Below are 26,691 nucleotides of genomic sequence, written 5' to 3'. Positions count from 1 at the left end.
TTGCCTTTTCTGTTATGAACGTGCCAGGTCTCCTCTGTTCACTCAATCATTGCAGAGCAATTGCTCAACTGACTTCAGTCAACTACTAATCCTCTACTTTAAGCAGATCAACTGCATGTAATATCATTAAGTTCCTACCTTTCACAAATTTAAAGATCTTGAATGACTTTTGAGCCAATTCATGGCTTCCAAAGCCACAAATATCCTCAGAAAACCTGAAAACCGAAGAACTGCTTTAGAGTTAAAATTCTTAAAGAGCATTTGTACGGTTTTGAAAGATGAGACAGATTTCAACTATAGGTTGATTTATGCTCTCCTGCACTTGTCATTTCCTTCCTGCGATATCAGCTCATTGCAAGCACACACTTGCCTTACAAAATTATTGCTATGTTAACTTCTAATTAGATATAAGCTAACATTCTCCTAACACAGTACGAAGAAACAGGAAGGCATGCAACACTTTATTTTACCTTTTTCACCTTTAATTTCCCTCACCAGATGATAGATCTCTCTATTCTACAACAGTGAAGACGGGACAACATGACATGGGGAATCTATGCCCAAACTATTTTTTCTGCAAGAGGGCTCAGGGCTGTGCAATGTGAAGTTCTTGTCTCTACCTGCTGTTGCCCCTCCTGGCTCTTCCAATCAGCCCAACAGAATCTGAATTCTGAACGAAAATTCACCTACGTCCAGACATTTTCCATACGAACCCACGCTGATCTGCCCACTAAAATGCAGAATTTTAGTGTTCTTGCAGAAAGGAAAACTGAACTCTACATTGCACATGTACATTAGCAGTATTGTCCTCCCTTGCACGCTGTCATGGATTTTATTTCTTTCACTGTACTTGTCCTTGGAACGTCAAGTATTTAACAGGATTTTGACATATTGGTTCCCCCTCCCTGCCCCAAGTTAAGGCACAGCCAATTCATGTGAATTCCCTCTGTTGGCTGATAATTGCTAAAAGCTAGTGTCTGGTAACTGTATTTCCTAGATAACTCCATTCAAATGTTAATATTTCTTTATAGCCTATTCAATTCATTTGGACATGGCTATCTGACGAGTACCTCGTCCATGTTCTCCTTCCCCTCCTCCTGCCACAGCACTGCATGAGCCCTACTTCACTGCTATGGAATATGTGAAAATCATATATTTTGCATTCATTATCCGTACAAAACCATTATTTTTTTTCTTTACAGGTCACTGAGCAGAATATTTCTCCAAGTTCATGTGCAAGACAAGCCTTCTGATAAACTCCCAGAAAACCAGCAAGTTCACACTGGAGGTTTTTTGTTGTTGTTGTTTTTGTTTGTTTTTAAAACAACTGTTGGAAGCTGTTTTACAAAATTGAAGCTTAACATTTCTATTTTTTTTTCTGACATTACCCTCTAAAAAGAAAAACAGAAGATGAAAGAAGTGCAAAAAAATGAATTTGCTTCCACAGAGACCAACATACCCACAGTGAGACTGCAGGAGCAATGTCACTGCAGTAGAACGAAGCTGTCCTGCTCTATAAAAAAAGGCACGTCTAATTGCCATTGATCTACCAGACAGCCTGGGGAATGGTGGGTGCCTGTCTTGCTCAGGGTTAGCTGCATGTATTCAGCAGAATCCTATACCAACAAGGCACAGTTAAGAACACAAGTTGGGATTACCCACGGATTGTTTCTCTCTCTTTATAGTTGCTTGTGGAGGTTGAGATGGCATGTAGGTATGTTTGAGGGAACTAGTGTGACTAAAGCAAAATAAAGGCATAACAACAGTTCTCCTTAAGAAAGTTATAGATTAGCTGCATGTAGCAGCAATTTTTAATTTGTTCACCCTGCCCTACTCCCAGCTGTCTGATCTACTCTTCTGCACTGCTAGCAGAGACGGGCCTTGCCAGATATATAGAATGGAATTCCTACTTAAGAGCCCCATACTACAACAACTTGTAGCATATTTAAAAAAACATATTAAAAAACAACAAGCCAAGTACCATCCTTATTGACAACTCTCTCAGACTATACAACACTGCAGGATCAATAACAAACCTCTTGAATGGTAGCGCACACACTAAGAAACAGAAATAAAAAAAAAAAAAGTAATTGGAATGAGATGATTGGCATGCACTCCTTTAATATTAGCAAGTACTTTGCAGACCACACTTTACACATTTTTTGTGTTGTTTTCACCACTCATAAAAAGTTACAAAGCGTTGTATATAAGGAAGAGCAACAGCGAGATCGGCTTGGGTACAAAGAGGATTATACCCACATGGGTCCCACATCCATTCTAAATCACTGTGGGTACATCAGCAGCCAAGACAACTGGATGAAGTAGCAGCTGAGCCAGCTACTCAGAAATAGTGCTCTATACCATACCATTGATATCTGAAATTGCCCCCCCACACACACACACACTTCTTTTCTATAATACAGGAATTATCCAGCACTGGATAATAGCATGAATGTGCTCTGTGAACTGCATCAAGGGCTCAGTGATCAGATAAAAGCATATTTGGGCTTCCAGCAGAAGATAAAATTCACAGTAACTTCGTAAGTTTATGTTTACATTTCATAAATGTAAATAAAGTGTAATGCATTTTTTAACAACTTCAGGTTTCCATATGCATATCATGTTTTCCCAGACATCAGTCATTTTGTAGCTTTTTGGTTCCCGACCAGCACCACTCCCAGAAGACATTTATTTCCAGGAATTCTGAAGAACATTATATAAATAATTACTTTGGTAGAATTACATTCAGAATATAAACACAAACCCAAACCATGTTGTTCTACAAACTCTTGACCTCATTATTCCTGAGAAAGGTACAGTACAATAAATCTATTGATTTCTCTGTACTTTCTTGAACAGTCAAGCTGAAAGCACTTTTCTTTTTTTACACTTGAAAAACAAGATTAGCAAGTTAGCCATGCTAAACTTTTTTCTTTTAAAACTCCAGCATAGCTTTTACATTTGTTTCTGATTTTAAAAAATAGTGATAATTATGTCAACATTGAAAGGATTCAGACACTGCTATTGGTTAAATTCAGACCACTTACTGGATGTGCAGTTGTTGATACTGCAGTTATTGATCCCATTCATGTAATAACACTGACAAAGAGATAGATGTATTTTTTACCCTGCAAAACCACCTCTCAGTCTCTTACTATTTGAGTACGTTTCTTCCAGTTTCATACTTATTACTTTAACTATAAAGATCAGGAAAAAAAGCAAACTGTAAAGACCAATTTTTTGAAATTTAGTAACGCTCATTAAGTATTATATGGATACAAGTCACTAAGTTTGCTTTACTTTTCCTTGTTTGAGCAATATAATCTTTGTTCAAAACATTATTCAAAGTGGTTTTTGTGATACCCTAAATTATAATTGAAATATCTTGTACTGAGACATCAATAAAAGAAACGACCAGGTTACAATCTTAAAATTATTAATAAAATTTAAGAAACTTGCAACTGTAGCTTTCAGCTTTCTTGTTTACATAACCTATGTAAATGAACACATGCTCACTATGGAGCTAGTAACTATCTAGTATGTGTACAATAGCCGGCAGTAAGTAAAATGATTATTTCATTTCTTTCCCTTCACTTTTCCCTCTTTCAAATCAGAATCCACTTCATGTTGTATGTAATCTCAAGAGCTTTCTTATCCTTAGTTTCAGCATAAACTGTCACACTTGTGAAACCTTTGTTTTATAGTTTTATAATTGCATCATGATTGCTTTTTAAAGAAAACCAACAAGCAAACCAAACCTAAACCAGTGTTGACTTCCTTATAGCTGCACCACTCTGACACAACATCTCAGATCAGTATGAAATTAGTTGAAATCTGTTATTGACTCTGAAACCTAAAGATGGCAATTTAGATGTCAACATTAACTAACTTGATTTTAATGTTAACATACAACAACTATGACAAATGAATTGATGACATGTACAAATTTCTGACATCTGTAACTTCAGATAGCAAATGGAGTTGACAAATGGATCTGATGGCAAATATTATGTGACTCCATAATTAAGTACGTACTGAAGTTTACACTGAAGCTGCACTGGGATAACACTGAATTTTCCACTGACTTGAGTATTAGGTGGCTATTTTCAGTTATGTGAAGTATATGCAAGGGGAATCATTAAAAAAAGCCTACAACCTAATAGCACTGTTCATCACCTGCTTCACAAAGGTGCAAAGCAGCAGACACTAGTTCTTTGACAAAACAAGCAAAGAATAGCTCACAATTTACCTCACTTATACTACAGTGTTCTAGACTCAATTAAGTTTTCTACAAAAATTAAGAGAATTTATAAATTGTTCATTAGAAATAATAGTTTTAATGATTCAAAATATATTTACTAAAAACAAGTATTTAAGTAGTTTAGTGAGTCACTGAGGGATATAAATACAAACAGAGCTTGCTTTCTGTATCCGAGGAGACCCATTTTCCTCATTATTTCTCTAACTAATGTTATCATTGCATGTACAACTTCCAGTCACAGATGAGATTTTACCACACTGTGAAAGCATAAAGCAAAAAAATAATTAGGCACCAAAAAACATACTATAAAATTCCAAGGAGTTCTTTTTAGGCCCATTTTTACAGATGCAAAAGACAGGATCACTTGAGCACTTCAATACATTATAAAGTCCATCTATTTAACAAAGCTTTTAACAAAATGTTTAAGTCCAGTTGATTTCACTAGGACACATGCATCACTAGACAGTCCCAGCGCAAGCTCTGCGTTGTACATACTGTCATGGGCACACACCAGGAACAAGCCTTCAGTACAGGACTATCTGGGGTCCCACATGCACTCCACAAGTTCTCACATAGCAGTTTGCTTCCTCAAAAACGTGGGGCTGTGAAACTGGAAAGCAGCCATGATGCTACAGTAGGAACAGTGCTGAAGGGCAAGGAAAAGAGAAGCAGGGACTAATTTGGAAGGTTTATGTACCTTCAGCTCCTCTATTAATTCCAAAGCTGATCTTAAGTACAAGTTTAAATAATACCACGAACTGAGCAATAGTCCTTCTGAGTCTATAGAAATCCCAGATGTCCTATGAACACTGTCACTTTTCTGTCCTATTTTTGGGTTTTACCATTCAATTTGCTATTTCAAAGCTGTAACCACAAATGATCTAGTTATGAAAGCATCTTCAGTGAGTATTATTTACAGGCAGGAGTCCTCAGCTACAGAATCCCAATTTCTCTCTCTGTACTGCCTGTAATAGCTCTAATTGAGTTGGGTCATCAGTACATAGCAAACTAAAAACAGTCACCAAGGCACTCTAAGCTAGGCTTTGCGTAAACATTCCAAATGCTACAAGTGAAAGTTCTGCTAAGTTATTGATTAGTACCCTAAACATATTTATTCTAAGGTAAAAGCCTTTCCACAACCTGTATTGCTGATAGATGTACTCAAGTCTTCTCCATGTATTGTGAATTTTTTTTATTTTTTTTATTTATTTTTTTTTTTTTTACTAAAGCACAGCTTTTACTGGGAAAAATCAGGATCCCAAGATATCGGTCAGATTTGTTTTACATTTCTTGCAACATTCCAGCATAATCCACTGAATATTTGTAGAACTAAATTGCAAACCTTCTAAAATTTATATTTAAACACCAGATAAAAATTAACACATCTGATTCCTTTAGGATTCCATTAGAAATCAGAATTTTTATCATAACACATCTCCGTATGAAAAAAAAATTATTTCATACTTTGTGTTCACAGGGTATATTGTTTCATTTGAGGAAATATAATCATATTCTCATGTATGACCTTTACAGCCTTTGTCACAGCTTGATAACAACTTCCTGATAATTTCTTTCCATACAACATTCAACGTTACTTCAGGAAAAAAAATTAAAAAATTCATATCATCAATGTCAATTCTAGGAAGTGTTTAATTTGGGCTTTTCTACCTCTCAAATTAATATTGGATTTGACTTTTAGGCCATGCAGGTACAGAAGGCATAGGCAGGCTAAGGTACTGAAAGCACCCTAGTTTTAAAGGTATTAACAATGTAGTCAGTGTTATGTCAAACACTGCTCATTTAAATCACAGCTAAACAATATTTAATTATGACAAAAGATTTTGTTCATACGTTAGCTTAGAGACCATTGATCTAATGGCTTTCATGATGTTCAAATTGTTTCATTTGCTGTGAATCTCCATAAAAATCATGAGGAAAAAATAGTTTAAGTCACTGTGTTTTTTTTTGTCGTTGTTTTTTAGAATTACTGCCATAATCGAAAAACGTTTATTTCTTGTTAAATACTGCCCTGCACTTATGGTTTTTGCCTTTGCCCAGAATGACAGAATGAAAAAGCCATAGTTAATCTTTTTAGTTGAGATTTTTTTTTTTTTTTAAACATTACATGTGCTGCAGACTTATGAATTAATTAGCTTACTGAGCCTGCAATTACCAAAAGAACCTGGGATATTTAAAATAAGGGTAAGGTTCCACATACCTTCTCCTCAGTAGCAATGCTGACTTAAGGATTTTCCCTTCCTCCTACTCTGCTACTCATCCTTGTCCCCATCCTGCCCTTCACAACTGCTGCTATGGATGCATTGGGAATGACAGGAACTAATCCGAAGGGGGGGAGAAGAGTTTGATTAAAACAAATCAGCTCCCTGATTCAGTTCAGAGCACGCTCCCAGAAATAGCTATAGGCACATGTCTAAAGGGACAAGGTGAGGAAGTGTAGGAGTAAACAGAATGGAATAGTAATATCATAAAGCAATGCTACTGATGAATTCAACTTTGGGTAAAACTACTGATTAAAATACATCCAAAAAATTCTATATACTTGAAACTCTTGGTATTTTAAGATATTTTCCCTCCAGATTATTTTTAAAACTTATTTTTCCCATTTACTCCTGTTACTAAAAATGCATCCTCATCTCCCACAGACAAAATACTCTGTTCATGTCAGTGAATGAAAGAGTACTAGAAAAGAAGATTTCTTGAAGATACCTCATCTTTTACCATTTATTTATCATTATTCCTTCTATGGTTATACTCATCTCAACTAAAAACAACTGTGTTATCACACTAATGTTTATCAATCGTATGTTCGAGAGCACATTGACATTTTTAGTCAATATTTGAGTACCAAAACCCAATTTGCATAATATGATTAGAATTTGCTATGAAAGCAGGAAAAATTATGCATTATATTTTAATATCCAGAAGGCTTATACAGTACCAAACTCTACAAAGGTATTCATATATTTTATTGTGTACATGTTTAACTTTGTCTTTGCAATTATTACAACTTGATAATGCAAGCACCATTATTTAAAACACATATTAATATGTAGTATAAACAATTATATACAAATGCTCCAAGAAAAGGCAAAGTTACAATAAGACAGAGCAACCTGTGCTAAAGCTTTTGTCTTCAGAAAACAGGAATGTTGCCAAGCCTGCTGTAATGCATACCATACACAATTTTACATTGCTGTTGATTAAGACCATTAAGCACGAATACTAACAAAAGTGAGCTTTATAGATGAGCAATAAATTAAGGTTCACTGCAGAAGCTATGGAACAAAACTGAAATTCTTTCCCTAAAAACAACTTTGGTGTTCATGCAGTACATGATTACAATTATCCATTTAAATAAAAGCTTAGGCCAACATTTCCACAGAAGCACTGGTTCATAGTTAATACAGTCATACTGTATCTCTACAGAAGTCTTCCTTGTAATGTTTCACCTCCACTAACAATTTCAGATGTCAAGTATGCAGGCCATATACTTATAGATAACAGCCAGCTCCGTTAAACCCCACAGAGTCTTCCAGGCGGAACGATGCAGACATCCGCTCTTCATACTAATTTCAAAGCTTCCGAGAACTTCTGAACTTGCTTAATATGCAAGACTCAAATATAGGCAGAAGTCATCCATAAAAGTTCCCAAAATATCAGACTTCCCCCACAGGAAATACTGAAGCTATATATGCACAAGGAGTCCAGTGATATCCAACAGCTTTTCCAATGTGCACAGCTGATGTGTCTGGGATTGTCTGGCATGCAGCAAACTGACTACCAAGCAGTAGCTGTGTCCAGAAATACCGGGCAAATACAAGAGAGATACACATGTAAATACATGTGTGCATACATGCACACGTTCCCCAAAAATATATAAAGCAGATAAATTTATAGGCATTTGTCTGGGGGGAATACAATCAACACAATTCTAGGAAGAAAAATAAAAAAGATAAGCTGAGGAATCCTCATCCTGCATAGTGTTATATTTATACCAGCAAGACTTCCACCCTCTGCAATTAATACAGAAAATTAATTTTATGCTTACCTGTCAATTTGTTTTCTGAAAATTAGTACTTGCTCTAAAGCTGAATCAAGTACCTTCAAGGCCCTAGAGCAGTCAATATGTCTAAACAAGGGTAAAGGAAGCCAGAGAAAGCATTCATCTAAATTTAATATCTCTATGAATATATAATTTAGTACATCATATAGTAAAACTGAAGAACTAAATCTTGTAGTTAACATTGTTTCCAGAAATAAATTAGAAGATGCATACATAATTATGTAAAAATGACATCTGGCTCTCTAGCAAAAGATGCAAACTTGAGAAAAATCAATGAGATCACATTGGAAGACTGGAGAGAGAGAAAGTCAACGTGAATTTTTGTGCTGCCCTCTCTTTTAGTTTGTTACATATTCATCTTTTAATTTAAGAAAATAAAAAAAAAAGCCTTCACTCTCCCTCCCTCACATGAATAAGAAAATCATTGGGGTACTACTAAAATAATAGTAAGAGAAAAATTATTGTGCTACTATAATTAGAGTTGAAGTATCAGCTATATAGATATTTGTCTGGAAATATGAGGGTCAATGATTTACTACGGACATCTTATTTTCTGGAATATAAAAATATTCCAGATAATTCCAGATAAATGTTTATAGCATTTATTGAAAAAAAACTAAGTTGCATGCTCTATCTTTCTGGTTATCTTTTTTTATTTTTGGTTGGTCAAGCAGTATGATTAATTTTCATACAGTTTTATGTTGATTTTTGAGCCCTCAAATTAGACTTAATAACAGAACGGTTGATTGTTTTGTTGGTTATTTTGTTGATTTAAAAGTTAAGATAAGATTGAAGTGCAAAAGGTATATTGGCCTCAGATTTTTCAAAATCTGAAAAAAACATGGTAAGAGCATGTATTTTTAAGTACTTAAAACCAACATTTTAATCTGATGTACTTCTAAGGATCATTCATTAAGTAGGCAGTGCAAACTGACTGACTGACTTACAAAATCACTTTACCAGTAAGGAGTTACTAATTAGCATGATAGAGTTAGTAGCTAATAAAAATTTCATTGTTCAATTTGAAATAAAGCTATTTCAGTAAACGCTCCATGAAATGTTTTGCTGAAAGGCAATATATTTCTGAACTTAAGTTTATCCTGTGACCTTTCAGTTTGCCTACATCTGCTCATTTCAGAGTTTCCATTTTCTTTGTGCTATAAATATAACCAGATCTGATCCTCACCATTTTTTCTGCCTTTTGCACTTGTCCACTTAACAATAAAATGCATAATTCATGTATTACTGACATCTACAATACCATGATTTTGACTGATGTTTTCAGCATACTATCAGGTAGAATACTTATCAAGGGCAATGACTCTTTGCACAAGAGTCAAAAAAGAATTTACCCTCTATCTCTCAAGAGTAAAAGATTTAAAAATATGCAAAATATTTATATATAAAAATTTATAAGAAAATCCTATTTTATATAAATAAATAGTCTTCAGATGAAGACATAGATGCTGTTTTCAGTATCAGTAAATCACGAGCAGCAATAATTCAATGGTATGTTTAACATTTTTTTCATCATATTATTGAGTTTGGACAACAAGCAAGGAAAAATGAGTGCTAGGTTCAGAAAAAGTACTGATTGTATATTTTAAGCAAGCTCTTATGCCTTTGAAACTTGACTTCACCTCCCACAAACTCTAGCCCTAAGGTCTGTGTTTTAATCGCATATCATCAAATAACATTTCCATCAAGCTCTGAGGTCCGCGGATCAATGCTATCATAGCCTCTTTGCTGTCCTTGTAGAGGCCACTGAAATTCATTCATTTTTATACATATATATTCATAAATGTAAAGAATGTTAAGGCAGAAAGTCTATTTCCTTATTATCTTAGGATACAAAGTACGCCAGCAGGTAAAAATCAGCAACTTTATACTCCTATGAATCCATAATCACTTCATTCTATAAAAGTGTTTAATAATTTACTGTGATTGTACTAAACTCAAACATTGCCCCCCCCTTCTTGCACCTTCAGATAAAAATTTATGTCCTCAAATTGGTTAAGTTATACCAACGTAAGACTAAACGACACTCAAATGTAGCAAAATATCATGTATTTGGTGTCACCTTCAAGTAATCAGATTCATACAGTATAAGAGGGCTTGAATCAAATCTTACAACCCTGGCAAATCAAATGACATCTAACATTATTCCTTTTGGCTACACAGCTTCATTTTACTTTAGGTTTAAAGACCAGCAGCACTCAACTCCTAAATGAGGCAAGATACTACAATTCATAAAACCCAGGATGCATCACTGTGTTTGCAATTCCTTGTTGACCGATGATGTTTTCACGTGTTCTACTGAGGTGCTGAGCTTCTACTTGGCACAAACAAGCTTAATGAAATTCTGCACTTGAGAGTTTGTGCCTGTCTTCTGCTGAACTAATGGAAAGGAATGAGAGGTGGGAGAAACAGCTAGGGAATTCAGACAGCTTTCCTGTTTTTCTGTTGTTCAAAAATATATTTCTTGGACTATTCTCTCCCTGACTGTACACTTGAGCACTTCAGAAAGGAGAAAGACTTCACCTAGCAAGATTGTTCCCTACTTGGTGAATTTCTCCTTTCTACTTAGCTTCTTCTAAGGACTGCTCTGATTGCAAGAACAAAGCACTCAGCCTAGTAGAATAGATTCACTGCCTGCAAATGAAGTGTCTTCAAGATCTCACTTTTTCGAGGCACTTTGCTGCCAATGTCTTATGATTCCTTCTCTGGGATGAATTAATTTTCTTGTCAGATTGCTTTCTTCTGAGAAAAGCCTTCTCTCTGCAAACATCATTGTATCTTTTGCTAAGACTTACCAGTTTTATCTAATTTTGTTACTTGAGTAAAGCAAGTATCTTCATTTTGAAATGTGTGATTTTAAATATTAACTACAATAAAATCAACTTTTTGCCATCAGTGTATTCATTGAGAACTCAATTTTTGCAGTACTGCTCTCAAATAAAAGGCTTTTCAAAGAAAGGAAGATCTCTAATGACACATTCTGAACTTCTTTGCCTAAGCTTCTGCATTATCTCCTTTTAGCTTATGTTGATTTTTCCTTAGACTTGCTTGCATGCTTAATATTTTCTTTATTATTTTTTTTCCAAAGCCGAAACATTATGAAGCTTCCAAACAAGGACAACATGCAGTGCTCAGATCCATTATCTATGGATAAACCAGAATGTTGCATACATTCATAGTTGAGAAACACGTGCCCTCAAAGAACATGACCAGAAGCTACTCATTCCAGGAATGAACACCTTAGTGCAATATTCACGTCCTCATCCAGTGCCTCCAGCATTCAGCATGAGACTTCAGAAGCAAATATAGGGACCTGGAGCCAGTAAAACCAAAGTGCTATTAGAACTGACATTTTTATCTTACTCCAGTGGTATTTTCTGATGTGTCTAGCCTCTCCACAAGATGCTTTCATTGGGTATTTTTTTTCCCAAGCAGCTGTATTTTTAAGAGGTCAACTGTTGCTCAGAAACAGTCTTGCTTTTACCATTAACATTTCAGAAGACAGGCTGAAGTAGGAAAATTTTATCCCCAAAAGCGTTTCTCTCTGGGTAATGTCAAAACTCTAGAAATTTAGCACAAGATGACATTTGCACAAGAGAATAAGGTTTACCTCACTTACTGAAGCAGTAAACTACAAGGATTTCATACTTTCTTCTCCATCATTAAAAGTTAAAGAGGAGGGAAAGTACTCATATAGAAAATTCACATCCATGACATAACTTGGAAAAAAAAAAAAAAAGGCATCTCAAAGCTACAAGATTCTCAGAATTTAATTTAAGACCCAGGTTTTAGATGAACAGTTTTGTCTATCAGCATCTCTGATGTTTAACATTTTGGATCCTTTTGAAAGACATTCATAGCTGACCAATTTGGTAATTTAAAGAGTTTTGGATGTACACGTGGGCTTCCATAAACATACACTAACAGCAGGTAGAAAGAATATTTCTTGAAACGTCTTGAGTTTTTTTCTAGATCCCTAATTTTAGATGTACTAAATAAGAACAACCCTAGTGAAAACTCTCCCTTGTCCAAGAAGTTGCTTTCACAGTGGGAATTTGTGTATTTTTTTCTTTACAGTTCAATTTTTTAATTAAAAAAAAAAAAAAAAATCTCCCTTTATATTTATCAAGGCTTGATCTGTTTACAATGAAGAAGGTAGCCGACCATCTCTAGAAGCTCCAAGAGTCCTAAATAAAGCAGCACAAGAAAAAGGAGATTTATGATTAAACTATCCAATTAAAGATGTCTATGTGACATCTTGATTACAGAAAAATAAAGGCACTGGAAACGTCTTTCATTAGTGCTTTCCCAATTGTAAAAAGTTGGCTGAAATACATCAGACTGGCTTGGTTGAAGGCTGAGCCTTCTCCCCAGAAGTCAGCTTTTCTGCTGACCTGCCAGCAGTCACCAGGTGAACCACATTTTCCTCCATTCAGAAGTATACTATTAACTTTTCTAAGCAACAGTCCTAATTCTACATTGTTCTCAAATGTGGGAAAAAAAAAAAAATAGATTGAAGTTCTATTTCACAGTATAATCAGCCATCAATCGCTGCTACAATACTCAACCTTTGTATTAAAAAAATGCACCGCATACATGTATCTAAAGAATATAAGTTGAACTACTCATTATTTTTAACTAGAGGTCTGAAATAAGAACTGTTCTCACTTCCAATTGGTTTCTAATTGGATTGTGAACCACAAACCAAAATGATTCAAGAAGAGCATTTCTGTTTATTTGAGTAAAATTAAGGGTAAGCTCTTAAGGGTCTCAAAATCAAGAATCAGAAGTTTACAAAAAAGTTACCCAAACCAGATAGAGGCATCATGGAAAAGTTTGCCCACCACTGACAGCCAGGAAAACAAAAGTTGATGTTTTCACTTCAGAAAAGCGAACACACAATCCTACCACCACCTTGCTCTTAAATCTAACCACCCCTTTGGAGGCCACGGAACAGCACAACTTCAGACCAGTTCTCTGCTTTCTCTATTCAACAACGTGCACTTCTATCCAATATTTTAGTATATATCAATCAGAAACACTCTTGGTAAACATCACACACTAAAAGAAAAAACTACGGCTTGTAGTAGGGAACACTTGAAGACAAGTGAAAGTGTAGAGAGCAAAGAGCATGAGGATAATCTAGAAAGCAGAAGTTTCCTCCTCCTTCCTTTCAGAAGGCACTACACTTGGTAATTGCTGCAGGTGCTGAAGTTATCCTTCCAGCTACAGAAAGCTATGTCAATTTTTATGTGCTGCCCTGCCCCAACTCATTTCACCAGAAACAGCCTAAACTCTACTTCAACAGCAACAGGAGCAATTCACAGATTTGCAGCATATGAGCATAAAAGACACTGCAGAAGTTAGAAATGAAAAACCCTACATAAATAAAGTATAGTACCTGGTGTCATTTCATCTGAGATTATTTTACTGTAGGCCAAGGCCAGGAGAGGAAAAGATCAAGTGTAAGCAAGCTGACAATTCCATCTTAAAGAGGCAGTTTCACAGCTTACAGATCTACTATATATAAAGAAGAAAACTGACTGAAAATGGGAGAGCAAAAGAAAAAGAAAGCTTCTAGTTACTGCTATCATGAGTTAACTCAAATTCAGAGTGTATTATCAAAAACATGCTGACAAGAAGTTTGCAGAAATCATTTTTGCAATAAAAAATGAGCAGGCAGGCAAAAATGATGTCAAATTGGCTGTCTAAATAAAAACAGTTAAGCAGCAGTGTCCAAAACAATGAAAGATTCACTGATCATTAAAATTATTCAACACTGCAGGTTTTTCTTTTAATAAAATACTTCCCTATAATATGTTTGATATTGCATTAAGTTTATTATATTCATACTTGAATTTCTGCAGTGTTTCAAATGGAATAACACATAATTGTTCCTATGTATTCAAGGGAGAATATAATCACATGCAAAACTCAAACACTTTGATTTGAAATATTTGCTAGCAGAACAAATCTATTAGTATTTATGATGTGTCTTACATTAAATATGAATTCACAGTTGTAACTAACATAACCAAATAAAATTGGAAATGAGCTGATGGAACACTTCAGATTCATTTTCTCCAAAAGTAAATTAAAAATATGCAAATTAAAAAGGTACAGTAACTACCATGGTTACAGTGTAAACAATAATCACTTGTATTTACCTCACCATATCATCTTTTCAGAGGCAGTTTTTGACCATCTGAAAGAAAAGCATCTGAGAAAGTGTTTTAGCCTCCTTAGGTGTTCCTCCTCTCCCTGTTCTTTGTATTCTGATGGGAATATTAGGAATTGCAGAAAAAATTGGAATGGTGGCAGAGCATTTGCATCATCTCAGAGCTAATGCACGGCCTGGCCTGCCCAGACCCATTCTGACGCAAGATAAGCAAGCGTTCAAGTTTGTTTTGGAGCAGAAAAAATAATAATAATAAAAAAAAAAAAAAGTCACCACCAACAAAAACACTACTTTATCAAGGTGAAATAACCAAGAGGCTATAAAGGATGGAGCTGTTGAAAGAGTAACCACATGGGTGCAGAAAACTTTCAGTTCTGGTGTGTGCTTTCAACCCCGGTGCACAGTTACAGCTGTGGTGAGATGCGGTGCCAGCCTGTGTACCATCCACACATCAATACAGAATGTTTCTTGTATTTAATTGGCTAAATTTCACATTCTACCCATCATCTTCAATTACTAGTACATTTTAATTCATATATTAATTCTTAGATGGACTAAAGGTACTATGGATGTTATCGAGGCTAGCAGAATCCAGACACAAAAAAAAAGGCAAAAAATATTTGTGATGATAACAGCGAAATAAGCACGATAAAAAGAGAGAAAATTTAAATGAAGCATTAAAACGATAGAGTAAGGATGAAATTTAACCAACATAAAGCTAGAAGTCAGTTGTCTTCTGTATTGTTCAGTTTTCTGTAAATAAGGTTTTAACTAGATTTTGTCTTTCAAAAAACTTTATTGCATCCATACATAACTTGAGCTTCTAGCCAAATCATTAATTCCAACAATAAACCCTCCTCCATCATACTAACAGTAAGTAACATTTACATAAGCTTACTTTGCAATTTATCCATACCATCTTATTTTTTTAGCATTTTAAATTTAGCTTTTTACTGTGAATTAACCTAAAACAGCTAGCCGCAGCTATTTTTAAGCTTCACAACACCTACAATCTTCCTTATTTATTTATTTCTGAGCTAAATAGCTAAATCCAAAGTGACAGAAGCAGCGTAAGTCAAAGATTTATACTTTCAATTAAATGAACACTGCAAACAAATGAAGCGTCAACTTCCTTCATCAACATAACTTTTGTTTTAAAAGTTCAGGGTTTAAGTTTAGATTAGAAATATTTCAAGAAGTAAATTATGACATGAGCATCTGAATACAAAAATAACTTCCCCACCCTGCAAAGTCTATCTTTCAAAAATTTGAATGAATATGCAATTGCTATAGGAGATGTAGAAAGTGGAAATTGAATAGGCTAATATATGGAATTCTTATTATCAGACAACTAGCATAGTAATAAGACTGATATCTACTCAAATGAAATGAAAACCAAGGAAGCATGACTGCAATACCATCCAACTCTAAGTGCTCTCTATTTTATTCTGACTTCTGAAGTTTTGTCTCATTCTGGAAAAAAACAGATTCCTAGAGTTTCTCAGTATGTTATTGTTGGGCCAATATTCATAGTCTGTGTTAGAGAGACGAAAATCAACATATGCACAGAGAAGAAGCGCAAGCATGAACTAAAGTTACCATTTGTGATGGAGTAAGTTGTCCTGTCACCTCAAAAAGATATCATTCCATGAAATTCAATTACTGGTGCAGAGTTTAAGTGTTCTGCAATATCCCAGATTCTCAAACTCTGTTCTCAATATATTTTTTTCCTACTGCTTTATCTCGACATTTCTTATTAGCATTTCCCATATAAATACATAGGTGCTGTAGGCACATATGTGGGGGAACATTAAAGATTATCTGCCCTGTTTAAATAAATAACAAAATTCAGAGGAACTCCAGTGAGATAGGAATTTACCTTATATAAAATCAAACAAAAAATCTTCAGATTCTTCAGAATACATTTCTAGGTTCTGCCATTTATATGTTTTTTTTTAATTCTCTAAACTAGGAACAATGATAATGTTCAGTGGAACGGAAACAGAATAATATATGAAACACTTTAAAGGCCAAAGAACTTAAAAGAATGAAATTGCTGTTTTAAAATTACAGTCTTACAAATGAAACTAAATCCTGACACTCAAAGGTATATTCTGTAATTCTTAGTACATTTTTTCCAAGATTCTTAGTTTTTAATGACTATTTCTTAAAGTAATTATTTTTAGGCAATAGACTTCTATGACTTCAAACTTCCAACGTTAGTAAATTATATAAGATCAAATTAATTTATGTAAGACCAAATTAATTCTAACATCAGAAAATATTTACAGCCCAGGCACAAAACAGACTTGCCTCTCTTACACATACATTAGCATTTTTTTGATGCTGCAATTGATACATACTTGACCTAAGGCAATTTGAGGTTTTGTACTTCATTACCTACATTTTAAAGAACAGGTAATCAACTGCCTCATATTTCTAAACAGTTCTTTGTTTTGTTTTAAGACTATGTTTGGAAACCTACATTTTTAAAAATAGAATATTGTTCAGTAATTAGATCTAATTTGCTATGTTGCTTTTCTTTTCAAACATGCAGTCTAGGGGTTGAAAGGGATTGACAGAGATTTTTTTATCCCTTAGGGGTTAACATTTGTATAGCTGTCTCTCTTTGTTGGCACAACCCAGTTTGAAAAGAAAGAACCATCTGCCCAGCTGTCTGGAATGCAGCTCTGTCTGATAATTCCCATGGTGAAAAATAACATTTCACAAAACCCATGCACTGAGGAAACCGATTACTCTTCTAATGACTAGGCTATCAAGCAACACCTTTGGAAGCCATACAAAACACAAAAACTTTGTTTTCAGTTTGAAACTGATGTTTTCCCTTACTTTTCTATTGGATACTATTTTTAAGCTTTACAAGTTCTGCAACTTGACTCATTGAATATAGCAATTATATTAAAAAGAGTCAATATTAATGTATTCTTGTTTGATTACTATCAGCACTGTTATGATTGGTCCTAAGAAATGAATGGTCTAAGTACAATGTTTTAATAACAACTCTGATGTGCAAATATAAACTAAATAAAAAAAATTATAAAGTGTTAGTAGTAACATGTGTGATTACTATCCGAAAACCACTTGTGGACATTTGTGTTGTTTTTTTCCCCTCTGAGTTTATGCCTCCAACCCCTGCCCCCCACCCCCCCCCCACCCTAAACATTACAACTACTGTTCAAATCAACTCAAAAGAGTACAGAATACTAAATTATATACGTGTTCCTAAGCATCTTTAAGTAAATGGCTTTGTTTTTACTATTTTTGACTTCATATTTCATTTTCTTTCTAAGAGAGCAGACAGAAAATGTTTACTTATGTAGTAGGGAACATTTCAACATAGAGGATGCAATGACCTCCCTTGTCTTCTGAACACCTTGAACATTGGTTGTACAAAGCCTAGCTATTCTCAGTTGTTACAGTTCACTAGATTTAAGACTGAACTAAGTCTATCTTTTGGCCTATCTTTTTAAAACTCAATAGTGTGCAAGGTTTTCCAGGTTCCAGAAAAAAAAAATTCAAATACACAAACTTTGGCTCTCAAGCTAACCCAGCACCATAGGCCTGTACTCCAGGCAGTGTCTTCTACTATTTCAATCATTAAATAGGGTATTAATCATAGAGTCATTTGGGTTAGGAAAGACCTCTAAAATCTTCTAGTCCAACCCTTAACCTAGTACTTTAGTCCACCACTAAACCATGCTATTAAGTTCTACATCTACGTGTTTATTGAAGACCTCCAGGGATGGTGACTTCCCTGGGCAGCCTGCCCCAATACCGCACAACCCTTTCAGTAAAGAAATTTCTCCTAATATCCAAACTAAGAGCTCCCTTGCTTAGTCTGAACTGCCTAAGGATACCTTGTGACTGAAAAGGTTATGAAATGAGGAACGGGGCTTGCAACTGCGTTCTAGGTATACATGTACAATCGCTACCTCGCTTTCACATATCTCATGTATTCCCAACACAATTAAGCTTAGAATGAAGTAACACTTCATTTGTTTCAGCATCAGAAGTCAAAACTCACATAAATGAGCTATTATATTTGCCTGCCAGTTTGCAAACTGTAGGTTATCTGGCTAAAAAAGTTATTGCAAGATCCGTTGCTAGGGACAGTAGAAGATTTCAAATCTTTTTCTGCTTATTAGCGAGAATAAAGTTTGACATCTTTTCCTACAGATTTTTAAGTCTTTATATCAGGACATTGCATATTCTTTTATTCCTAAGTTTTGAAGCTATGTCAGACAGTGTCAGTCAGAGGAAACTAGGTTACTTACTAAAGGAAACTATGATACTTAGTAAATCACAACAAACTTGCTTTCTTCTGAAGTGGATGTTTGCTTGAAGAATACATAGCTGCCCCCTTTTCCTGTATGGTTGGGTATTCCTTGCCTTTTTGTTTCTGGTAGCAGGAAGAAAAATTGTTGAGATGAGTCAGATATGTTTGAGAAGCAATTGTCTATTTATAAGAACAGCATATATACACATCAAGGATCTTCTTCTTGAGCAGAACAAAGAAACTGCAGTCCTCGTTTAGAGCTTCAGTCTCTCTAATTAGAAATTAGCTTCTTTTTCCAAATAACTTCCTGCCATGGATATAGCCATATTGCCCCATGACCATTTTTCTCTTTCTTGTACCCATTATTTCTATTTTCTTTTACACATACAACTGCAACAAATCATGAACTTGAGTGAAGAACTTCTTCCAGAACCACTGTTTAGGTTAAGTTAACTGTTTAGGCTAAGTGCTAACACACTGACTCCCTTAGGTCTATAACTGATAAATACTGATATCACAAGCATATGCATAACCATTCCTGTGATCTAATAGCATAATTAACCCACTGCCCCACCTGATCTTCAGGACAGTCTTGAAATTTGGGAGTTATAAAATCCTTCACCTTTAATCAGTGGTTAGTCAAATAGCAATGAAACACATCACATCATTTATCAGTGCAAGAGTTTTCCACTTATCAAAATTAACTCTAAATTGAACTAAACTAAAAGGGTAGTTGTCATGTAACAACAAAAATAAGAAAAGGCACCTATAGCAGAGAAATAAATAGTGGTATGACTACCACTGAGGTTTGCAGGGAAGGGGGAAATAGAAAGCACCAGTAAAATTAATTTCCCCCCACATTTCTTTGCCATCCAAACAATTTAAAGCAGGATTCAACAGAATAAGGAGTAGAGATAATGTACAGCATTATTCTGCGTATTTTTGAAGGACCCCAACACAGATTAGCTGTCCGTCTGAACTCTAGAATAGTGTTGGGAAGAATTATTTTAAAAGTCTGGTGGCACATAATTGGCAACAACTTGTACATTAAAAAAATGATAATTCTTACAACTACTAATTGTAGGGAAATAAATAACTGTTAAGCATGCAACATGTTGTTTAGCCAATTATTTTTATAAAGGACATTTTGACTAGTGCTCAATTCCAATACATTGTCCCAATCAGTCTGAGAGGGCACTTACTGTTAACACAAAATGAACATGCAATACGGAAAAGATCCCAGAACTATGAACCAAGTCTCTTTTGTTATCTTTCCCTCCCCCTTTAATTACAAGCTATTATGCTGTTCTAGACTGTCTCTTATCTTCACTTCTGCATCCTTGGCGTTACAATAAACTTTTATCAGCTCCTCTCCATCTTCAAAGAGCAAGTGGAAATTTTTGTATTGAAATATTTAATTTCACATTGCTCCAACACTATGTGTGCTCTGTCCTCTGATTTCTCAATCCTGCAGTAAAATTATGCTCCAATTTGTATGCACGAAAAACTCAAGACATAACCTTACTACACCACATGAAAAGGGAGACTGCTCTCCTCTTTGACATGATAATTAAATAAAAGAGATATGTAACTGCACTGCTCCCAAGCGCAATACCATTATATACCATCATATATCCAAGATTAATTCTTCACTTGAGTGGGCGCCAGGCTAAATTCAGACAAAATATAGTAAATTAGCTTTTGCACTTCATTAATACTGCCAGTTTCACGCTTGATGTCCAGTACATAAAAGATAGGAAGCTTATATGAGGTTAAACAAACAGCAGAACTAGATGACAAAACAAAGTTACTGGGATTAAAAAAAATAAATATGTTAACTTAAAAAAAAAAAAAAAAAGAGGAAAGAGGAAGTATACGATGTTGAATATATAAATATGAATTGTTCAATCTTAGTTCTTCACTAAATAATGCTTTTCCATACATCACAGTTCCAAATTCTAATGCATACTAATTGTGTATTGCACTCAAATTTCAAGATTTTCTTTTGTCAATTCATGACAAATTGTTCAGTGGTCACACACCACCATAACGTTCAAATATAAGACAAAAAGGGCAGAGCAGAACACACAGTTGAGCTGCTGAATTCAACTCCATGGAACGTTGTCTGTCACCAGACACAAGATATTTAGAGGGGAATAAGCAATGCAGATAGCAGAGCTTCTTTAGGTGTAACAGTTTCAGAACCACGAAGTAAAATTCAAAATGCCAGTACATGAATCACCTCTTCATCACAAATCCCAGACTTGTATTACTAACCTTCTCCTTAATCAGGAAGGTAAAAGAATTCAATTCAGTAACATTACAAAAACATTGATGTCTTGATGTCACACATTGCTTTCCTGAAACCAAGTAGAAATGCTGTTCACCCTTCCCACTTCAGAAGTAAAAGCAGAGAACACTGAGGCTGGGAAATTATACCCTCATGGTAACATAACTTTTTGGAATTCCCATAAGCAGCAATTAAAGCCATCGTATCTCCAACATGTCAGGTTAACCCTTGACCAATGTGACCCAGACAGAAGCCATATAGCATGTAAAAAAAAAAAAAAATGCGGAGGTGTCATCTGAAACAGACCAAAACCAGCTCACACATGATATACTAATAACTTGTCTAGCCAGGAGGCTGAATCTTCCTAAGTATGGCTCTAACATCATCAGTCCCTTATCTAACATTTACAGCTAGATGTAAAGCACATGCCTAAGCTCTAATAAATTTATAAATGGAGTCACCTAACTTCAGCTAGATGGCAGACGCACTGAAAACATGCCTAGCCATTTTGTATATAGCTATGTGGAGAGCAGCCTTACTGCATCAGTTCCTTATACAGAAAATGTCATACCTTCTCTTATTTGGGGAACAGCCAGATTTCTGGAAAAGAAACTATGCTATATACAACATTTTAAGTTCTCAAAGACAGATGTATGGAATGTGTTTTGCTATGTATTACTTCAAAAGACCTTTTGTTGCACATTACAAGTCTACTGCAGAAATGATGAGGTTAAGTATAGCAAATTAATCTCATTAAACAATTTTTAAACTTTTCTCTAATGTTTAACTGCTATTCCATGATAAAAAAACCTTTGATGCTTTTCAGAGACATTCTACTCAACTGGAGAGTACAGGAGATCTGATAATTTAAGTAGATACAAGGCAAAAAGAGGTATTATTAAAAACTTGACCGCCAACATAGGCTTTCTTCATCTCTTCTCTCACTGTAAACAGGAAAAACTCCGAGGTCAAATATCAACACAATACTTATTGAAAACAAGGGCCTTCATAAGCACTGTGACACTATTGCTTAAAAAACAATGTATTTCTTTCTTTTTTTTTTTTTTTTTTTCCAATATAGGACTTCTAAATTGTTTTTGTCTTAAATGTGAGAAAAGTAGAATTACTTGCACATTCCACGTGTTACAGTTTGAGATATATATTTCCAAGTATTTTAATATAAAGGTAAATCTTATTAAAGCTACCTGATGTCGTTATGATAATTAAAACATTTGTGTACAAATGAAGCAAAGCTGTTTGATGCTGCAACTGTTTATCCTGACAAATGCTTTAACTTGCTATATGTGTGCACATTTGTGAACACTCTGACTTGGGATTAGTCATGTATCTGGCAATGCTTCTTCAATCTTCAGAAACACTTCGGAGAAGTATACAAGTTCTCATGGTTGGTTCTCTCAGTCACAGCTTCAATGTCCAACGATAAGAAAAAAAAATAGTAATCTTTTCTCAACTAATTGAGCTTCACTTCTCCAAGTGCACCTTTGCTCATTTTGACACCTGTAGGCAGGAAAATAAACCATATCCTTCAGTGTCTTCCATCCAAACTGTCAGAAATGTATGAAGGAAAGTAGAAAAGCCAAATTGCAATAAAACTCTGACCCTGATAAAGTTACTGGGACCTCAGCTGTATATATTGGATTTAGTGGAGCAACTTGGCTGAAACGTTGTTGCCTTTGAAACATAAAGGCCATTTTCTAGGGATCATTTTCTCTCAGGAAGGCTGCTGGACAGCCAACAAACTACCAGGTAACCAAGATAGTTTTCTTGAGTTCCTACTGCATCAAATCCTTCAACAGGTTACGCATTTGTCAATTAAAAATACTTTATGATGGAAATAATTTATCTTGGTTCATTTATTGGATTAGTCTATACTGCTCTGGGACCAAAGGGAGAAGATGGATACAATTCAAAAAATAAGTTATCGCAGAGACCTCTTTCAGATTTTAAGTTTTTATTCACACAAACTACACAAAACCGTTCATCTCCCTAACTTTAAGCACAGCCTCGTATGATTTTTGCCATGCAGTGCGGGTTACGTGGAAGGGCTCTGTAGCCCCCTGGGCTGCACTCCAGCCCCTCCGACCCGTCCCTGAGGGGGAAGGCCCCGGAGCGCCCCGAGGCCGGTCACAGGCCGAGGGGCCCAGCGCCGACGCCGCCATTTCAGCCCGCGTGCGCGGCCCGCCCGGGCCTCGGGCGCCCTCTGGTGGCACTGGCGGCCGCAGCACCGCCGCGTCCCCCCGCCTGCTCCGGGCAGGGCCCGCTCCGGCTGGCACCGCCGCCTAGGATGCTTTTCGGGCTTCCTACAACTAGTTACTATGCGTTTTCTTTTGGCAGTTTTAGGACTTCTGAGTACCTTCTGCAGAAGTACAAGTGCGGTGCTCACAGCCTAGCTCCTCGGATGGGCGGTGAAGGGCACGGACACCGACACAACGTGCACACCGAGCTCCAAACCCAGGGGTATTCCAACATACTCCTTGCATCCTCTAGCTTAAATTGAGAAACTGAAGCACAAAACAGCTTCCCAGCTGAGTCTCACTTTAAGAAACGTATGAAACACTAATACACAGGCAAACAACTATCATCCATTTGCTAGTTCCCTTGCACCTTCCTTCTACTCTTCAGTGTTTTCTATAATGTAGGATTCCAAACTTATCTTGGTTCTCTGGCCTGGGCATTGAAACACTGAAATATGAAGCATGGCTTGGGCAAAATTTGCATTAAACACTGAAATCTCCTACATTACCTACAATTCTGTACATTTACCATATAGTTAGTCTGCAGACTTCACCTTCCAGAAGATGGAAAAAGTAGAACATTTTAAAAATTTGAGCTTTACATCTCAGTTTCACCCTAAATAAAATTGTTATTTCCTCCCCAGCTGAACCTTCTCTTAAGTGCCCCCTGCCATGGGGAGGGCAGTCTGATACTCATCGGCACACGAGTTCAGAACTGAAGGATTCTGATTTCTGACCCCTGAAAGGAGAGATATGTTCCAGTACTTCACATCCAGAAAACACATCAGACTGAAAAGATGCAACTCTGAAAGGAGTATAAAACTTCATCATTCCCTCTCTGGCAGAAGGCTGCAGATGTACAAGATTACAGGAAGTTTTGCCTTTTTTTTTTTTTCTTTTAATTAATGAAGGTCCTAATTGTTAACTCCTCTGCAGCACTCTTATGACTTCCCGAAACTTGGCTGAACAATCCGTTCAGAACACATTTTGGATTTTCACTTACTTTACTAATAAACAATATCACAGTTCTCCTCAAATTTCAATTCAAGAAGCATTGGGTCATCAAAACCATGAAATGGAAAAGGATTTTGTATAGCAGGTATCTGAAATACCATCTACTTGAGCAATCTAGAGTACTAGTAGCAACAAAAGCAATTAGACTCTGAACTCAGGAAAATAGTCTTTGCAACTTGCATAGTTAAGTAGTGAAGAGGCTGACAACAGAGCCTCTGCAATCTCCCTTACTGAAGGGTTTAGAAAGCACATGAAATAAATATGTCAGGAGTTGTACTGGTATGACTGATCCTCCCATAGCCCAGGAGAATATAATGCTGAACTTCAAAACTCCTCTTCTAGTCACCCACCACTCACCCTTTTACCTTTTCACTGCATTTCAGTTAGTTTATCTTTTGAAAACGCACTCAAAACTAAGCATATTTAATTCAGCCATGGAGCAGCAGATGATCAGACAAGTCTTATAACCTTAAAGCAATGATAAAGAAGGCATTACTAGGGAAGGTCGCAATCCCAAGGGAAGGCAGAAAAGAAGGACCAACAACCAATAGGTTGAAGAGTGGAGGTGAGGGGCTGGAAGGCATACTGGTGCCAGGAAACCACAGCCATGCCACAGAGCTGCGTTTACTGTTCCTGCCACTGAGGCAAGAAAACAAGAATAAAACTATTGGGCAATGACACTAAGAAAGTCTGTTCATTGTGGTACTCATCCAGGAGCAGGATGCTGAATATTCAGTAGCAATAGGCAGCACCAAGGACTGGCTCTTTCCAAATGCAAAACAAGTCAGGATGCAAGGGTGACCCCAGCACAGGCAGCACCCCCCCAGTGCTGGCTGCAAGCCCCCAGGCACAGGGACACAGCAGACAGAGGTGGGTGCAGGTAGCTGAACCCACTGACAATCCTAACCAAGCCATAAGACAACAATACCCAGAGAGCCCCCTCAGAAACAAAAGCTGACATGGCCAGAAAGAAACAGCATTAATCAGACACAACACCATGCAGCCAGTGGGACAAATCACCTACCCAAAGGGCTGATTCAGGATAGGACACAGGAACATCCACAGCAGAGCTCAGGCAAAGACTAATCCCCCAAACCTAAGGCTAAATTGGGCTCTGGGGGCAGAGGATGTGGGGTGGAGACCCCAGGTGAGGCTCATCAAAGCAGTTCGGACTTAATGTCCTACAGGCCCTGATAGTTAGACAGTAACGCACCTAATCTTCATTTGAGAGAGGCAAAGTTGGCAAGTGATCCGCAGCCACACCTTAACAGTCTATGTGTTCCCCTAGATAGCTGTTAATTATCATCAGCTGAAGTTTATATCCTCCTAAGTGCAGATCACTTCATGTTAAGATGAAATCGGAGTAGAGAGTTCAGTGTAAAAAAAGAAAAGACTCCCTTACTATGGCAAAACATTTAGGCAAAGAAAAAAAAAAGCTTCAGTGATGTTCAAGCCCATTTTTGCACAAGTAATATTTGTGCTCAATAGCTTGAAAGTACAAGAAATTCTATACACTACTCAAAATCTCACAATTTTTTATTATTATTATTTTAAATCTAGAGCAAAGCCAAGCAAGACTAATAGGATGTTTCCCATTTACAAAGAATAATTTACAGAAACTTTTCACCATGAAAGACATCAAATGAGTGGGGGATTTTTTGTAATACAAACGATGATCCAACTTCAGTAAGATAAAGCATGCTTGACTTACCAATAATATCACTTCTCATGTACTTGAAATTAAGCTTTTGCTGAAGTACCGTACTGAATTGGGCCTATAAACAGAGCATTCATTTCATTAGTTTTAATAAAATTGTATGGAATCTTTGCTCAATGATTTGGGGATGGAATTTAGCTAAATTAAAATCATAATCAAATCAACCTTCCAAAACCAAGTGTAATAAATTAATTCTTGGAAATGTTCTTCATTATCATTTTCTAGCAAAGAACTCTTTAATACCAAGAGTCAAGTCAAACAGCCTATAGTTGTCATTCCCTGGCTTAATGAGCTTATCTCTTGTTAAGATGGAGCAACGTTTGTAAGAAAAGGCAGAAGTATCCACATAACAGAACCTAATTGCTTCTAATTTGAACAAAAAGTACTTAACAATAAAAGCACCTCTCTTTTTAATATATTCTAACTTTTAAGACATAAGACAGACTCACAAAAGCGTTTATGCGATACCTAGCTTTGAGACATCTGCTCGTGCTGTTTGGGTACAACTTCTTAGTTATTAGTCTTCCAAACACTGTCTGAACATGCCTTCAGGGTAGTGTGTCTAGGACATATTTCT

General features: G+C 36.1%; 1 protein-coding gene and 1 long non-coding RNA gene across 2 annotated transcripts in view; both read right to left on the bottom strand.

The window, feature by feature from the left end:
• The window catches only part of SDK1 (sidekick cell adhesion molecule 1), a 392,668-nt gene that overhangs the window by 344,573 nt on the left and 21,404 nt on the right, over window positions 1-26,691 (bottom strand). The window lies entirely within an intron of this gene.
• LOC137865128 (uncharacterized) lies at window positions 6,990-25,898 on the bottom strand. Its single transcript, XR_011101761.1, has 2 exons — window positions 25,422-25,898; window positions 6,990-8,073 (listed from the first exon to the last, which is right to left on the bottom strand). It is a non-coding gene; the product is annotated as an uncharacterized lncRNA (long non-coding RNA).

This window comes from Anas acuta, chromosome 15, assembly GCF_963932015.1.
Source record: "Anas acuta chromosome 15, bAnaAcu1.1, whole genome shotgun sequence".
Classification (NCBI taxonomy): Eukaryota; Metazoa; Chordata; class Aves; order Anseriformes; family Anatidae; genus Anas; species Anas acuta.
Note: the sequence above shows the minus strand (reverse complement) of the source record. Positions and strands in the feature narration are given on the sequence as shown.